The sequence below is a fragment of the Pipistrellus hanaki genome (assembly GCF_964339955.1).
Source record: "Pipistrellus hanaki genome assembly, chromosome: 7".
NCBI classification, from domain to species: Eukaryota; Metazoa; Chordata; class Mammalia; order Chiroptera; family Vespertilionidae; genus Pipistrellus; species Pipistrellus hanaki.
Genome location: NC_140509.1, coordinates 10,472,537 through 10,483,888, shown reverse-complemented (window position 1 = coordinate 10,483,888; position 11,352 = coordinate 10,472,537).

The window sequence follows — 11,352 nt, the reverse complement described above, 5'->3', positions numbered from 1 at the left end:
TAGTCAGGGCACTTGTCCAGGTTTTGAGCTTGATCCTCAGTATGCGGTGGCCAATTGATGTTTTGCTTTCACATTGATGTTTCGCTTTCACATTAATGTTTCTCTCTCTCCTTCTCACGTCCTCTCTCTATAAATACCAATAAAAACTTTTTAAAACATTTCAACTACAGGCTGTTAGCTCAGTTATTTAGAGAATCAACCCAATATGCTAAGGTTATGTGTTTAATGTCTAGTCAGGGCACTTACAAGAACCAATGAATGAGTGCATAAATAAGTGGAACAACAACTCAATGTTTATCTCTCTCTCTTTCTCACTTTCTTTCTCTCTCTAAAAATAAGTAAACAAATAAGTAAGTAAATAACTTTTTAAACTACAACTTCTCCCAAACTCTTATTTTTAGCTCTTGAATCACTTTGTTTTAAACTTTTCTCCTAAATGTGGAAGAGATTAAAGTTTTGAAAATATATTTCTTTTGATAGAAAAGTTAATCTCATTTATATTTATCAATATGAATAATATATTGGATGTCAACTCATACCATGTTATATTATAATTAGTCTATGTGTTGTGTTATTTTTGCTGTGTTCTCTATATAAATTGTCTTTCTTGCTCTTTTAAAATATTTTTTTGATGTTTACATTAGTACATATTCTTGCTCTCATAGTTACTGATATCTTTTAAAATATTCCTATTTTCTTTTTGCTATCTGGATTGCCAAATCAAATGGTATCATTTGATTTCTACCTGTTTCCTATGCAATAAAGACCTAAATCTTCTTTCCTCTTCTTGTCTTCCTTTTTGGCTCCAATTTTAAGTTGCAATCTTTCTACTTTGTCAGAACATATGATATTTACAAGTTATTTTTTGCTCTTGTCCTGGCTCCTTGTTGCAATTTTAGATCTCCACTTAAATACACTGCATGCTCACCATCATTCTTTTGCCAAAATGTCCGTTCCCACCCGCCCCCCCACCCCACTAACACCTCCTCTTAATTGGATAGAATCTATGCTCCAGCCGGTTATCCAAGAAGGGATCATGTGTATGGCACTCTCACTCTCTGCATATGTGATTTGCTTTTCCATAGGCTTGACAATTGAGTGATTGCTTTGCTGCATAGAAAGTCCTTGGTTCACAATTTATTTCCTTTTTATAGATTACTTGAAAATAATGCTCCACTCTTGCTTTCAGATTGCTCTTGAATACCCTAATGCCCATATAATTTCCATACTCTCATATGTATCATGGGTGCTATAACTAAAGGTCTTGAGTATTATTTCTCTGTCTCTAAAGTCTAATAATTTTATTGCCTACATCTCCAAGTTGATCATTCTCAGTCAGTTTTTCCAGGAACATGGTTGGCCTTTACATAAATGTAGGTTTTTCTCTTTCTTTTATAAAGAGTCCTTGAATCTCTTAACAATATTAGTTCTGCTCCATTGTTTTCTCAAATTTTCAATGTTCTTGAATATGTGGGAAGGGATGAGATACAGCGGGAAAGTGGAGGGATTGGCTTTTGATAGGGGCACAGATTGACTACGATGGGCAGGAAAGCAGAGAGTGTTGACATGGACACTGGTGGGACGATGTGGAGGGTGCTAAGGAAACACTCTTCTAGTTGCTTTGAATCTCTCAATAGTAAGGAAGCAAGATCTAAGCTAGCTCTCCAATTCCCCTCATCCCCTTCACCTAGACAGAGAATGGCATTGAGAAGCAAACTTAGATCTGTGGTCTGAATATGAATCATTTATCAAAATCTGTGGTAAGACAATAAGTCTCCAGTTACCTGGTAGAAGACCTGTAGGTGCTCCCTCGTGTGCAAAGGGGCTGGAAACTGCACTGATGGGATATGAATGGAGGGAGGGCCAGGCTCATCATGGTCAGGAGGCTGGAGGGCTGTCTGTAGAGCTGGTGGAGGCCTGGCTTGTACTACCACAGGAGCCATGAGCGAAGCATAAAGGGACATGGGGTTTGAGTGAGCATCAGGAAAAGCTTTAAAGGACTGGATAAAGCTGTGTGTGAGGTGGTGAGTCCTCTCACCCAGGCAGTATCCATTAAGTCACTAATATAATGATGTCAGGGAAATCGGATTGCAGATTCCTGGGTCAGCAGAGTGATTGCTAGAAGGTCTCCATAGCAACTCCAAATGGACCATTCACCTTCTCTCTGTATGCAAACTCTCTCTGTCAACAACTCTTGTCCACTCTACCTTAAACATACATTCAGAACCCAACCATTTCTAGCTTCCTTCATCTGAATGGCTCTGAACCAACACATGGTTTCCTTGCTTCTGAACTATTCCATAGCCTTCGGATGGCTTCTCTGCGTCCTTCTTCGTCCCCATTCCCCTCCCCCAGTCCATTCTCAAAACAGCAGTCGAGTTGATCCTATTAAATTAAGTCAGATAATTTCCCTCTCCTGTGTCACACTTCACATGCCCCAAAGTCCTGACAGCGCTGGTCATCATGGAGTGGGACCTGCCTTCCTCCCCGCCCCCCCACCCCCCAATCTCTGACTTCATCCCCCATGCCTGATGTTCTGGCTGAGAGGCATCCTGGCTCCTCCTCAGACATGGCACCTCCATGGCACCCGTGTTGAGAGATCGCAGCCCTGATAACCTTTCCTGACTGATCCATGAAGAGGAAGGCTCTTAGCACTGTAGACAGGAAACTGTGTGCCTTTACACCCTGGCTCCTCCTCAGTCTCTCTCTCTCTCTCTCTCTCTCTCTCTCTCTCTCTCTCTCTCTCTCTCTCTCTCTCTCTCTTTCTCACCTTCTCTTTTTCTCCCCCTTCCCCCAGGCCCTCTATGGCTCTTGGCAATTTCTTCTTCCTGGAACAATTTCTTTCTTCTGTCTCAGAGACTGAGAGAGCGTACTTTTTCTACCTCCTCCTCAGACTTCATTACCCCCTGAGAGAGGCTCAGCCTATCCACCCTTTATTTTATTTTTAAAGAAGCACTCCCGGCCTTCCACCTTCCTTTATTTCTCATAATAGTGCTTGTCAGCTACCTGGTGTATATTTAATTATTTGTGAATATTCGGACTCCTTTGTCTGGCGACGGCTTTGTGTGCTTTCCCACCGTGGCTCTCCCAGTGTCTTGGAGAGCCTGGGCGGCGTCTGTGCTCAAGCATATCAGTTTACCGAGGATAATGAGTGGGATCAGGACAATGAGCTTGTCTCCTTCCTCTCAGAGGGAAGAGAGGACCTCGGGTTTCTAACGCGAAGGGTTTCACATCTTATTGTGTCCCGATCCCCACACCACCAGGTACACATGGCAGCCCCTCACCCTGCACAGGCTGCTCGATGTGGCTCTTGGCTGTCTCTGAACAGTAAGTACCAGCTAGTGAAGTGGGGGCAGGGGAGCCAGGGTCCCCAGTGCCACCCAACTGGTGGTGAGTGGAACATCATTTTCCCTGGGTCTCCCCCCTCCAGCAGAGCCCAGCACAGCCTGCACCGGAAGTAGACAGAGACCCAGTTAGACAGAGACCCTGGAGGAGCCCTCTGGTTCTGCTGAGAGCAGAGGAATCGGGACTCTAACACTCAGGGCCTGGTGTGTCCCCAGCCTCTTCTTTCCCCTTTTCTCCATTCTGTGTCCCCCAGGGAGTCTGGGCAGGAGAGTCTGGGCTGGGGGTGGAGAAGGAGAGCTGTGTTCGGGCCTCAGAGTCTCCTGCCATCTCTCCCTCTTTAATCTGAGGTCAGTGCACCTGCTCTCCATGAGACCGCGGTTGTCACATCTGGGACCAGTCCAGGAGCCTGGCTTCGGCCCCCCAGGAACAGCTGGGCAGGCCCTGCTTAGCACCCCACCCAGGTCCTGGCCTCCTCAAATGAGGAGCTGAGGCCCCCAGGTCAAAGAGGGACATTATCTGACTTAATGCAGAAGGAAGAGGCATTGAGTCACAGGCCTTCTAAAAGCTATCCTGGTCCCGGGTCAGTCATGATGGCCCTGGATGTTGAAGGTGGGGATAAGGTGGAGCTCAGGGCAGGGAGCAGGAGAGGGGAGGGGGTGCTGGATGGCACCTCCATGGCACCCGTGCTGAAAGATCGCAGCCGTGATAACCTTTCCTGGCTGATCCATGAAGAGGAAGATGCTTAGCACTGTAGACAGGAAGCTGGGTGCCTTTACCCCCCTCTCCCCCCTGCCAAGCACCTTATGAGTGCTATGCCTATTAGTCCCCACTAAGCCTGTGGATGTGTAGGCACCCACTTTTCAGATGAGTAAGCTGAGGCAAAAAGAGCTTAACAAACCTCTGTGTCAGAGGTCCCTGTCCTGGTAAGCGACAGGGCCCAGTAAGCCTTCTGTGAACCCATTCTAATTGGCATTGAATATGCCTGGAATGCCTGGATTCCTAAAGTCCTGAGTCTAACATGTGGGCCAAGAACTGTAGGCGGCAGAGCCTTTGGCTGTGGAAGGAAACGTAGAAGTCGGAACAATTCACATCCAGGGACTTGCTGAGGAGAAGACGCTCTGTCCAGGTCATGAGAAATGAACGAACTTGGCTCGTGCCCTTGAGGTCTTCACAGTCTCCCCGAGGACCTGACAGAGACAGGTGTGTTTTTCATGCATCTGCCTGGCCCCTTTGTGCTGGGGCACGCCCTGCTGGGGGAGGATGGATAGGCAGAGGACTGCAAGTGGCTGTCACCGCAGAGAATTCATGGGGTCTCAGAGTTCCGGCTGCATGCCTCACTTATCAGAGAAGGCAACCAAGGCCTTCAAAGGGGGAGAGATTTGCTTTGGGTCCAACCGGGATCCGTCAAGACTGGCTGTTTTGTCTGAGAATGGGCTGAGGGGCAGGCTCCAGCTCTGGAGTTTGGGGGATGCAGTTCTGGGGAAGGTGGGGGTCAGTCAACAGAGTGAGCAAAGAGTGAGGGGAGGTTGCTTTACTTGGTGACCTCAGTTCCTTAATTTGTAAAACAGCAGTGGAGAAAGATTTGGCTCAGAGGCTGTGTATTTATAAACTGAAAAGCACTCGGTAATTAAATACATAACATGTATAACTAAAGAAGTGGAAGTGCTAAGAGTCTCCGTTACACTAATTATATGCACCACTGAGCACATTGTAATCAATTACATAATAAAAATAAAAATAATAATAATATAGAGTTAACCCTTGAACAATGTGGGCGTTATGGGTGCCACACCTCTCTCCCCCCTTCCCCCTGTTCCCCACACAGTCAAAAATCCGGAGAACATTTGACCCCCAGAAAACCTAACTGCAATTGCCCCTCGGGATTGTGGGGGATTGGTCCAGGACCCCCCGAACACCGATCATAGATGCCCAACACCCTCTAGAAAAAGGCCCAGAACAATGCTCACCATCTGCCCTTCGCATGCACGGACTCCCACCTGTAGACGGAAACTCTGGGTTTAATATGTGGTTGAATCCGCAGATGCAAAGCCCAGGAATAAGAGGGATGACTATATATTTACGGGAAAAATTCCCACATAAGTGGCCCGTGCAGTTCCAGTCCAGTTACATCCGGGGACCAGCAGTCAGTCCTCAGAGGCCCTCCAGCCCAGGCTCCTTGCCTTACCTGCTGCGGGAATTCCCTGCTCAGTATGCACCCCGAGCTGACCCTCTCCTGAGCCCTGATGGCATGTGTTCACCCCGGACTGGAAGAGGGGTGCTCTCGTGGCCCCGCTCCCAGGGCCTGGGTGAACCAGACCCATGGCCCCCTAGGCCGGGAGCACAGGCAGGCTCTGCATCCGGTGGTCTGTGCTCACCAGTTGAATAGGGAAACCAGCTCTGGGTGAGGGTGCTGCTGGGAAACTCCGTGGTGTTGGCTGTCCTTTCCCCCTAGCACTTTGGTGAGGGAAGGAGTGGGTGAAGGGGCACCCCCATTTCCCAGGCCCAGGAGGACTGATCCTGCCCAAGCCACTCACGGTGTCAGCCCCCACCTACACCGACCTGTGAGGACAGTGTATTTACTGTCTTGGCCTAACCCTGCAGGGAGCTAGGTATTCTGCTCCTACTTCATGAATCACTATTACTACCATCTCTAAACACACACACACACACACACACACACACACACACATGTACACACACGTGTATACACACACACACACATGGGTAGGAGTGGCATTGAAATTGGTGCCTGGAACAAGAGTCTTACTCCTTATTCTGTCTTCAAGCCCTTGGTGTTCAGTCCCCGTTAGGGGCTGTCCGGTGGGACCCCACCTAGACCCTGGAACAGCAGTTGGCTCTGAAGGCTGAGGTGTTAATATAAGATGTGATTGTTACCCAGGGAGTGAGTTCAAATCTCATCTGAGAGGGTATCATAAGCCAGCTGAAGTGCAGAGGACACATCTGTGCTCTGGAGAAGGGAAGGGGGAAGGCAGAGAGGCGGGAGGAGCCTGGACAGCAAGGCTGGCCTCGGCAGGTATTCTTGGGTTTTGGCCCTGCCATGCACTGTGGGGGTGGCTGGGATAGTAGCACAAACGACTTAACTCAGGGCCACTGCCTATATTTTCCTCTGTCTGGTGAGGGAATTGCTTGACCTGACTAATTCCCTCTTTTCTAGCTACTCCCCTCAAAGCGGGATGCTGGCCCATTGCAGGGCTGGAGTAAACAAGGGGAGCCTCAGAGATGGGGCACTTGGAGGACAAGAGCAGGTCTAAGGTGGTCCTGGGGTAAAGTGACAGTCCCCTCTTTACCAGTTGGAGGCGGAGGGGGAGCTGGTGTTTGTGGTCCTGGCGAGGGGTCTCCCTGAGGCCAGATTTCTTAGGCAGTGGTCACCCCGCTCTGGGGGGACTGCCACCAGGAATACCCGCTCCTGTCCCCAGCATATTAATGAACACACGGACACCTCTACCGCATCTGAAACTTTGAGGTAAGTCCCATTCCGTAAACCAAACCACGCGCAGGGCACTGTGGCTGCACACTGCAGGAAGACGCCCTGCCGCAAATCCTTCCGTGAAGCAAACATCTCCCCTCCGATACTTAGCACCACTCACATTAGGTTTTCAGAGGACGCGAGTCCCTGTCCCTTCCTGTGTGTACGCGCACATAAGCACCCGCATTCGTGCTGGCACAAAAAAAGGATCCGTAAATAACATGCTCACCTTCTCTCCCAGGCTTTGTTGTGCTGTTACTGGGGAGAAAAAGCAAAAACAAAACACCGATCCAGCAAAGGGGAGGCTCTGAGCGGCTCAGAACTCTGTCTTCCTGGCATCTGGCTGCTCCCCGCGGGTGAACGCGACGTGGGCCACCCCAGGGCGAGGCCGAGAGGAGCTGTAATCATCTGGGGACATGGGAAGTCTGCCTGCTGCCCGGAGGGGGGTGGGGAAGGGGAGGCAGACTTGGAAATGGCATGGAGTGGCTGGGGCTCTCCTGGAATCCATTCACGGATCGCATTCCCCCATCAACTGTTCATCAGAGCATCCGGGGACCGCCGTGGTCTGCTCCCGCTGTCTGCCGGTGAGGACAGTGGCTTGACATCCCCTGGCAGATCCTGGCACCTGCCTGGCACCTCCTGGTGCCTCCTGCCCACGCCTCTGAGCTCCCCAGCCTGCAGCAGCCTGGTGCGGGACCAGCCAGGCACTCAGGACAGACTCCCTCATCATTTATTAATGCTCCCTGGCCTCTTCCCTGAAATAATTAGGGTCGGATATTTTCATATCATGCAGTTAATTGCCATCTGCAGAGCGTAACAAGTCAGGGCTCTGGACAGCAATCTGGAGCCCATCAGGGGTGGTGGACAGGCATGAGTCACTGTGAGGGCTGCCACAGCCGGGGTGGGAGGTGGGGAGGGGCCCGCAGTGGGAGGTGGGTGGTGCAGGGGTCCGGTTTACAGCGAAGGGGCCAAGAAAGCCAGGTTCTCACCACCACAGACACCCCCGGATGCCCCAGGGAGGGCCCAGGAGCACACGGATTTGGGATCAGAAGCCCCTGCTCTAGTCCTTTTGTGTCCTAGGAGTGAAGGACTCGTGTGTGTGTGTGTGTGTGTGTGTGTGTGTGTGTGTGTGTTTGCATGTGCATGTGTGTGCGCACGTGTGAGACTTGTTGTGCGGGACTCCTGAGAAACTGGGAGGGGTGAGAGAGCAGGAGAGGAGGAATCTAGGCCAAGATGCCATGTCAGGTGAGGTCTCACCACCTGATCCCAGGGGATTCTGGAGCAAGGATGACCCAGCACGTTGTTCCATCTTAAGACCAAGCGGCTGGTTCTCTGTCTTTGTCATTAGCCCCGGGCCAGTCCGGGGAGGGGTGTGATGGGCCTGCAGGGCAGCTCCTTGGGGATCGGCTCCTGTCCTGTCAGCCCGGGACACCCCATTGGAGAAGGTGGGTACAAGCCACTGGCAGCCAACTCTGCAGCCTCTGGGGGGAAGGTAAGGGGTGCAGGCTGGCGAGGAGGTCTGGGGGCACCAGTGACATCTGGCCCTCCCTCCGGGCTGAGAGAAGCCAGGCATCTCCTTGCTCAGAGGGGAGGCCGCTCCCCTCCCCTGTGGGAGGGGGGGCAGCCTCAGGGCCTTCCTGCAGCGCAGAGGGTAGCGAGCCCATGGGTGAGGAAGGGCTGTTTGCTGGGATGTGCTGTGTGCCTACCCGCCGGTGCCACCGCATTACCCTGCTGCTCAGCGAGGAAGCACCCGTCTAACTGCGGGAGGCTGCACTTAGGAGGCTCCTCTCGCCCGCTCTCCGGCCTGGGCTCCCTCCAGCGGACAGACACTTTTGGGGGAGGTATTATCCTCGGGGTGATTGACAGAGAAAGCAGGGAGGGGTTCATGCTCAGTTCTGGGTCAGAATGCTAGGGTGGAGGTTCTGTCCCAGCCCTGTTAGATGGAGCAGGGGAGAGGAATGCGGGGCGAGGGCAGAGGTAGGGCGACAGAGGGCCGGCCAGAGGGGCCTCCTGCCCTCCTCATCCACGGGGGCAGGCCGACTGGGGGGCGAGAAAGGGCTGAGCCAGGGCTGGTGACTGTGGCCCTCTGACACCCAGAGAGGCCAATGAGTGCAAAGTGCCCTCCCCAACCCCCACCCCCGCTCCGCTGTCCCCCTTCCTGCCCAGCTCATAGGAGAAAGGGGGGCCCCCTGCCAAAACTGGTTTGACTCATTGGATAGTCATTGGCCTGTGGACTGAATGGTCCCAGGTTCGATTCCAGTCAAAGGCATGTGCCTTGGTTGCCAGTAGGGGTGTGCAAGAGGAAGCTGATAGATGTTTCTCTCCCATTGACGTTTCTAACTCTCTATCCTTCTCTCTTCCTCTCTGTAAAACTCAATAAAATATATTAAAAAAAAAAAAGAAAGAAAAAAGAAAGAAAGAAAGACGGACACCCATCAAGGTGTCCCCTGAGGCATGAGTGATGTTGTCTCTGTCCAGGGTGCACCCCAGAAAGTGAGGTGACCCTGGGGGAGGCAGAGCAGTGGGGGGAGGACCCTGCTTGTGACAGCTCCTGGGAAGCTGGGCCAGCCCAGCCTGGAATGTGTGCTGGGGGAGGCAGCGGGGCGGGGGTGGGGGGGTGGGGGGGAAGGGGGGGTGTCAGCAGGGCCCTCGGATGGGCTGGGCCGAGTATGGCCTGGGGACAGAGTGTTAACAGCCCCGGGTCAGATGTTGTGCTGCTGTCTTCGGGCTTTCAGAGGAGGGAAAAGCATGATTCGGGTGCTGCTTTTTGCCTGCAGTCAAGGCGGCAACGAGTCACTCTCCCTGCCCCCACCCTCACGGTGGGCCCTTGCTCCAGGGGGAGGACTTGGTGCTCTGGTTGCACCCCTAAAACAGCCTGCCCAGCCCCACTGGCTTCCTGGGTGTGCCCCACCTCCCTCAGGGTGGGAGGCATAAGGGCCTGTTCCTCTGTTGGGCGGAAAAATCCAGAAAATGCTGGGCTTGGGGAAAGTGCACTTTGGTTGTCATCAGTGGGAACGTGGGACTATTCCTGGGGAAACAACTAGAGTTCACCTTACAGAGCACAAGCGGAGTGCGCGTGGGAGTGGGAGTGGGAGGGAGTGAGAGTGGGAGTGGGGGTGGCAGTGGGAGTGTGTGTGGGAGTGAGTGGAAATGGGAGTGTGAGTGTGAGTGTGAGTGTGAGTGGGAGTGGGAGTGAAAGTGAGTGGGAGTGAGTGGGAGTGGGTGTGAGTGTGAGTGAGTGGGAGTGAGTGGGAGTGGGAGTGGGTTTGATTGTGGGTGGGAGTGAGTGGGAGTGGGTGTGACTGTGAGGGAGTGGGAATGAGAGTGAGTGGGAGTGAGAGGGAGTGAGAGTGAGAGAGAGTGGTAGTGAGTGTGAGAGTGAGTGAGTGGGAGTGGGTGTGAGTGTGAGTGAGTGTGTGTGTGTGTGTGTGTGTGTGTGTGTGTCTGTCTGTCTGCTGGCCGCCAGGGCGTCCTCCCTCATCCCAGGAACAGGGAGCCTGCCTGGAGCGGAGGACCAGGCTCAGCCAAGACAGGTCTGACCGCTCCTCTGCTGTCCGCCCAGCTCAGAGCAGGACTCTGTGCTCTGAGGCTGGAGAGGTGCACTAGGCGGAGCATGTTTCAGGGTTCACACTCTCCATTTACTCAGAGGAGTCACACTGTGGGGTCAGGCCTCAGGGATTAGAGAAGGGAGGCCGTGGAAAGCACAGAGAATAATCATGGAAGGCTGCCTGGAGGAGGTGGAGTCTGAAAGTGATTCTGAGGCATGTGAACTGGGGGGGAAGAGGAAAGAGAGAGGGGGTGGGAGAACATTGGTGCCAGCTAAGTGTGGAGGCAGGAAGCAGAGAGGGATTTCTGGCTGGAGGAAAATCTTGCCCAAATAATCATGACCATCATCAGAGCTAAAACTAACTGAAAACCTACTGTGTGCCAGGCACCATTCTTAGAGCTTTACACACTAACTCATTAATCCTCGCCACGGCCTGGTGGGGCAGGTGCTGTCACTCCCACTTTAGGGAGGAAGAGACAGAGGCCCAGAAACATCAATAACGGGCACCAGGTCACTCAGCCAGCGAGAGGCAGACTCGGGGTTTGAACCCATGCAGCCTGGCTCTGGACCTCTCCCCCTCGCCGATAAACCTTTCTCTCCAGGTTAGCACATTGAGCGCTATGTGCCAGGCACCATTCCGAGCCTTTTATTCATGCGGTTCTCATTGTAAATGTCATTATACAGATGAGAAAACTGAGACAGACAGTTTTCCAGAAGATTACTAAAGGTCACGCAGAGAGCACGGACAAAGAGAGATTTCTCAAGGTCACGCAGAGAGCACAGACTAAAGTTTCTCAAGGTAGTGCAGAGAGCAGGGGAGCCCGCACTGGCCCCCAGGGGGTCTGAGTCCTCGGGGACCAGACCACACATCCACGGGAAGCGGTGGGGTGATGGGGTGGGTGAAGGCCATGGCCGTTGTACTTGACCCCAGGCCCTGGGAGCTGCTGTGCAATTGATCACTGAGAAGGAGAGA